Source organism: Phyllostomus discolor, chromosome 2 (genome assembly GCF_004126475.2).
Source record: "Phyllostomus discolor isolate MPI-MPIP mPhyDis1 chromosome 2, mPhyDis1.pri.v3, whole genome shotgun sequence".
Taxonomy (NCBI): Eukaryota; Metazoa; Chordata; class Mammalia; order Chiroptera; family Phyllostomidae; genus Phyllostomus; species Phyllostomus discolor.
Window position 1 is genome coordinate 57648908 of NC_040904.2, and position 7171 is coordinate 57656078.

The 7171-nt window shown below is 36.2% G+C and overlaps 1 long non-coding RNA gene across 1 annotated transcript; it reads left to right on the top strand.

Annotated features, from left to right (window-relative positions):
- The first annotated feature begins 440 nt into the window (after nucleotides 1-440).
- On the top strand, nucleotides 441-3178 carry LOC118498852. Its single transcript, XR_004901335.1, has 2 exons — nucleotides 441-1348; nucleotides 2638-3178. It is a non-coding gene; the product is annotated as an uncharacterized LOC118498852 (long non-coding RNA).
- Nucleotides 3179-7171: the final 3993 nt, after the last annotated feature.

Below are 7171 nucleotides of genomic sequence, written 5' to 3' on the forward strand. Positions count from 1 at the left end.
ATTCCAAATGTTGACTGTAATCACATAGTGATTATAAGGGAGAAAGGTGTTTCTCTGGTCCTACATTCAGTTTCCATACTTCAATCCCTCTTTGCTTTAACTTTGCCCACATGCTGGTGCGTGGCAGTGTTAATTGGATATTCTACTTTTGGAATCTCATGTAGATTGTACCTCCAACTCATTTACTATAAAATTAGAAAAGAATGAAGACAATGAACACAGCTATTATAGTTGCTGTGAATAATTTGAGTTAAATGTAAATGCAGAAACAAAAATAGAAAAACTACTATTAAATAAATTTTGCCCTCCTCAATGGAATAAAATACAGATTTACAATGTTTTTTTCACCTTCTATCAACTTAAAAGTTGTGAGGTTGAAATATGAATATGTGAGGTATTTAAATACTAATTTATTTTTTAAATATACTTTATTAAAATATCACTGTGCACATTTTAAATTTAAAATTCTGCACTATGTAGATGTAGAGCTAAAATCCCCATTTATTGTCCAGTGAATGTGAGGGAAATTGGATTTGTCATGAAACTGATTGATATCTCTGAAGTGTTTTGTTTTCAGTGACTGGCACTGCCGAGTTACAACCATCTATCATCTAACAGGTAATTAGTCAGATTTCTCATCATGAGCCTTCAATCCTGCTGTTTTATTATTGAAATACCGCAAACCAGTAGGCAATTTGAATGCAGATAAAGTTCTCTGTCATGGTTGCTGTAAAGACAAAGACAAGATTTTGCAATTCAGCAGTAGAGAGTTTGAATAAAAGTCACTGAAATATAATTTTGGGTCTTACAGAACCTAAATATATAAATTTACATTGATACCCCATTTATTGTCTAAAGTGACAACCAAGAAATTTGCTTTTACAAAGCACCCTAATGTTTTAATATGAACTTAATTTTTCAAGTAGAAAGTTAAGTGGAAGAACATTGATATTATAAAAAGATGATACAAATGAACTAAGTCTTGAAAAAGAAAAGGTCTTTTCCTTTTTCCAAAATATTTTGAGATATCAGATTAAAGTAATCTGTAATTAATAATAAGTAATAATATGAAAAGTTTACTCTTTTTTTCAGTTGCATTTTTTTCATAGGAAAGTTTAGAAGTTAAAGTAATCAGAAAATCAAAAGATGAAATCTTTGGTCACTGTTTCACATGCTTTGTATTAAACAAGACACGAAGACACTTTTGGGGACTTCTGTGGTTTATGTATTTGAGGCAAATCATTGATAATTAAATATAATTTTCTTGACTGAATTCAAAACCATTTATATGTTTTAGAAAACTGGTTTTCAAAATAGTTCAGCTTTCCAAAAAATCATAGTGTCACAGGTGGGCACAGGTAACCAGGTTCTTGGTGATCAGGACAAAGAATTGAGCCGAACACCCAGAGTTTATAGCAGACAACATGGGAGCAGGCCAACTCCAAGCAGAGATTGACCTCATGGGCTGGAGGGACTCTATTCTTACAGGGTGGATCCTTCCTGGCTAATTTTGGTGGGCTTTTACTGAGCACGTATAAGTAATTGTATTACTTTAAAGCTACTGCACATGTGGGCTCCCATGATTTTCCCTGATTGGCCGCCAGGGAGGAGGGTCCCACAATGCTACTGAATTGACCCCCGTTTCTCCTGGGGTACCCCTGTACTAGGTTCACCTTTCCCTTCGCCAGAGAATTGTAGCTCTCCATGTTAGAGATTGGTGAAAAGGAAAGGAATTATTTATTCAAAGTATACAGACTTAAGAGTAATGATTTAATGTCTTCATCAAAATCCCAAAGTCCCTTAAAACACCCACAAACACACACAGTCCTTCCTTCCCCCCTTTGCCCAGTTTGGGGTACTGTATCTCAGGAAAAGAAATAGAAATTTGTGGCTCAGGCAGCCCCTGGTTCTTCCCAGTAATCCGCGCTCAACTGGGAGGTCTCCCTCAGTTCCCAGCACCATCAGCTGTGTCACCTGGATCTCCAGCTAAAGCTGCGTGGTGGTTCTGTGCTAAAACTGCATGGTGATTCTTCTCATGGTTGGTCGGGAGTCCCCACTCTGCCAAAAGTTCTTGGTTCGCCTCATTGCCACAGCTGCAGGGTCCTCTCTTCAATGGCTGCCAATTCTGGGTTTAAATCCCGGCGCCAATCTTCCTCTGTAGCCCCATTTCTGACTTCTCCACAATTGGCTACACTTGCCAGCACTCCCATATCCTTCCTGCTTTACTGGGCTGCCATCATGAGTCTGGGCAGGGGTGGCCCCATGTCATGGAGCCAATCATCTCCAAGCTCTCATGCACGCGCTGTAACTAGGGGAAGTTGCCTCCCAGTTACATCTTGGGGGGAAGTTCCTTCCATCCCCCTTGCTCAGAGCTTGGCCACAGCTATTTAACATATCTATGCAACCAGTTAAGGGTTATAGATGTTTTAAATGACCACACCAGAAGTTAGCTGTAAAGCTGTTGCTATGCAAAACAGCTTTCAATGGCCTTACTACATGTGTCCCTTCCCCCAACTCACATCTGTGGTGGAGCATGAGGACATCCTATATATGTTTTAATATTTCCTGGACACCTTGAGTTCTGGACCCCATTACAAATCCTTTTGGGGGCCCCCTGGCTGCACCCTCCTACAATAGGACACCACAGTCACTATTTCTTAATGAAGTATGAATAGAATGTCTCTTCTGTCAAACTCTTTGATATAGTAATAAATATTGGGTTGTCCAAAAAGTTTGTTTACCTTTTTTTTGTAAAATAAAATAAACATTTTTTATTTTCACCAATAATTTTATTTATTTGAATATTTTGAGTATGTCGACCATCCTGTCTGGTATAACATTAGTTGTTCTCAATTAATGTCTCAATTTGATTGCTATCAATTTCTACTGCTCTACCTGATTGCAAAGCACCATCCAACAAAAAATCACCAGCACGAAACTTTGCAAACCACTTCTGACACATTTGATCAGTTACAGCACCATCTCCATATACTGTGCAAATCTTTTTTTGTTTTTCAGTTGTGTTTTTACCTTTCTTGAAATAATAAAGCATAATATGCCCCAAATTTTACATGTCTTCTCCCATCTTCAACATTAAGATGGCCAAACAAAAATTCACCAATTTTGATGTATTTTCTTTTAAATGCACACTGATAAGACAGCTGTCACAATGTAATCTTACAAAATTCAAATGAAGTTAAAGACAACTAAGTGCTACTAGAGTCATCTTATGGGAAAACCCGAACAAATTTTTTGACCAACCTAATATTTACATGCTTTCTCAAACCTTAAATAATAATTATCTATACTCAGCAAAGTATTACATATGTACCATATACACATTAACATTAATAGATTAAGAAATTTTTAAAATTTAATCTTTATTGTATATTTTTTCCATTACCCTTTAGTCCCCTTATACCCTCCTTCCTACCAGCAGTCACCACAGTGTTGTCCATGTCCGTGAATCCTTTTTCCTTTTTGCTCAATCAGCCTACCTCCTAACTCCCCCTCTTCCACTAGCTGTCATCTGCTCTCCATCTATGAGTCTCTATGTATTTTGCTTGTTAATTCAGTTTTTTTCATTAGATTCCACATATGATTGAAATCATATAGTATTTGTATTTCTCTGATTGGCTTATTTTACTTAGCATAATGTTCTCCAGGTCTATACATACTGTTGTAAAAGGTAAATTTTTCTTCTTTTTTATGGCTGAGTGCTATTCCATTGTGTAAATGTACCATGGTTGTTTTTATCCACTCATCTCTTAATGGACACTTGGGCTGCTTCCATATCTTGAAGATTATAAATAACAGTGCAATGAACACAAGGGTGCTTGTCTTCTTTCAAATTAGTGTTTTGGGTTATTTCAGGTATATTCCTAGAAATGGGATTGCTGAGTCAAAAGGCAGATCCAGGAAGCAACCTAAATGCCCACCAGTAAATGAGGGGATAAAAAAACTATAGTACATTCACACAATGGGATACTATGCAACAGAAAGAAAGAAACAAACTCCTACCCTTCACCACAGCATGCATGGAACTGGAGAGCATTATGCTAAGTGAAATAAGCCAGGTATAGAAAGACAAATACCATATGCTCTCACTTATAAGTGGAACCTAATCAACAAAACAAACAAGCAAGAAAATATAACCAGAGACACTGAAATTAAGAACAAACTGAGAGTAACCAGAGGGGAGTGGGGAGAGAGATAATAGGGGAAAATAGGAGAAGGGCCATCAAGGAACATGCATAAAGGACATGTGGACAAAACCAAAAGGGGTAGGTTCAAGGGTGGGAGGCAGGGAGAGGAGGGGCAGAGGGTCAAAGTGGAGTGAAAATGGAAAAAAAACTGTACTTGAACAACAATAAAAAAGGCTGACCCATTTTTTAATTTTTGACATCTCCATAATGCTTTCCTCAGTGGCTGTAACAGTCTGCATTCCCACCAACAGTGTAAAAGTGTTCCCCTTTCTCCACATCCTCACCACACTTGTTTGTTGATTTATTTATTTATTGTATTTTATTTTTTAAAAAATAAGATTGATTTTTTAAAGATTTTATTTATGTATTTATTTTTTTTAGAGAGGGAAGGGAGGGAGAAAGAGAGAGAGAGAGAAACATCAATGTGCGGTTGCTGGGGGCCGTGGCCTGCAACCCAGGCATGTGCCCTGACTGGGAATCAAACCTGCGATGCTTTGGTTTGCAGCCCGTGCTCAATCCACTGAGCTACACCAGCCAGGGCTGTTTGTTGATTTATTGATGATAGCCATTCTGACAGGTGTGAAATGATATCTCATTGTGGTTTTTATTTGCATATCTCTGATGATTAGTGATATTGAACTTCTCATATGTCTATTGGCCATATGTATGCCCTTTTTGGAGAAGTATCTATTCAGGTCCTTTGCCCATTTCTTTAATTGTTTTTTTTTTTTTGTTTTTTGGTGTTGAGTTTTGCGAGTACTTTATAAATTTTTTACATTAACCTCTTATCAGATGTATTGGTGAAATGTTCTCGAATTCTGTGGGCTTTCTTTTTATTTTGTTGATGATTGGCTTTGCTATGCAGAGTGTTTAGTGTGATGGAGTCCCATTTGTTTATTTTTTCTTTTGTTTCCCTTGCCTGGGGAGATATACCTGATAAAAAATTGCTAAGAGCAATATCTGAGATTTTGCTTCCTATGTTTTCTTCTAGGATTTTTATGGTTTTGAGTCTAACATTTAAGTCCTCAACCTATTTTCAATTTATTCCTGTGTGTTGTATAAGAAGGTGGCCTAGTTTCATTTTTCTGTATGTATCTGTCCAAGTTTCCCAGCACCATTTATTGAATAAACTATCTTTAGCCAAATGTATGTGTTTGCTTCCTCTGTCAAATATTAATTGACTATAGAGTTGTGGGTTTATTTCTGGGCTTTCTATTCTATTCCACTGATCTGTGTGTCTGTTTTTATGCCAGTACCATGCTGTTTTGATTACTATGGCCTTGTGGTATAGTCTGATATTAGGTAGCATGATTCATCCAACTTTGTTCTTTTTTCTCAGGATTGCTGTTGCTACACAGGGCATATTGTGGTTCCATATACATTTTTGAAATATTTGTTCTAGTTCTGTGAAATATGTCGTTGGAATCTTGGTAGAAAGTATGTTGAATCTATAGATTGCTTTGGGTAGTATGGGCACTTTAATGATGTTAATTCTTCCTAACTATGAACACAGTATGTGCTTCCATTTATTTGTATATTCTTCAATGTCTTATAATTTTCCATGTACAGGTCTTTTACATCCTTGGTTAGGTTTATTCTTAGGTCTTTTATTTTTTTGAAGCAATTGTGAATGGGATTGTTTTCTTAATTTCCCTTTATGCTAGTTGGTTATTGGCCTATAAAAATGCCACTGATTTCTGGATATTAGTTTTGTAACCTGCTACTTTGATAAATTCATTTATCAGTTCTAGTAGTTTCTTGGTGGAATCTCTGGGGTTCTCTATGTATAGTATCATGTCATCTGCAAATAAAGAAAATTTTACTTTTTTCCAATTTGGATGCCTTTTATTTTTTCTTCTTGTCTGATTGCTATGGCTAGGACTTCCAGTACTATGTTGAAAAGAGAGATGAAAACATATATCCCTGTCTTGTTCCTGATCTTAAGGGGAACACTTATAGTTTTGGCCCATTAAATATGGTGCTGGCAGTGGATTTGTCATATATAGCCTTCATTATTTTCAGGTATGTTCCCTCAATTCCCACTTTGCTGAGAAGTTTTATCATAAATGGGTACGGGGTTTTATCAAAAGCTTTTCCTGCATCTATTGGTATGATCATGTGGTTTTTATCCTTCATTTTGTTTATGTGATGAATCATATTTATTGATATGTGAATGTTGTATCAACCTTGCATTGCTGGAATAAATCCCACTTGATCACGGTGTAAGACCTTTTTGATGCATCTCTGTATTTGGTTTGCTAACATTTTGTTGAGGATTTTAGTATCTATGTTCATTAGGGATATTGGGCTATAATTTTCTTTCTTTGTAATGTCTTTATCTGGTTTGGAGTTAGAATAATGCTGGATTCATAAAATGAGTTTGGGAACCCCCCCCCCTTTGAATTTTATGAAATAGTTTGAGGAGAGGTGTTAGTTCTTCTCGAATGTTTGGTAAAATTCACCTGTGAAGCCATTTGGTCCAGGGCTTTTGTTTTCTGGGAGCTTTTTGATTACTGCTGCAATTTCATTAGGTGTAATCTGTATATTCAGATTCTCTGATTCTTTCTGACTTATTTTTGGGAGGCTGTATGTTTCTAGGAATTTATCCATTTTGTCTAGGCTGTCTTGTTCATTGGCATATAATTGTTCATAATATTTTCTTACAATTCTTTGTATTTCTTTGGTGCCAGTTGTAATTTCTCTTCTTTCATTGCCAATTTTATTTATTTGGGTACGTTCTCTTTTTTCTTCATGAGTCTAGTTAAAGGTTTATCTCTCTTGTTTATCTTTTCAAAGAATCAGCTCTTGGATTCATTGATCTTTTGTATTGTTTGTTTTAGACTGTGATAATTTATTTTTGCTCTGATGGTTTTTATAAAAGGTTTTATTTATTTTTATAGAAAAGGAAAGGAAGGGAGGAAGAGGGAGAGAAACATCAATGTGTGAGGGATATATTGACAAGTTAC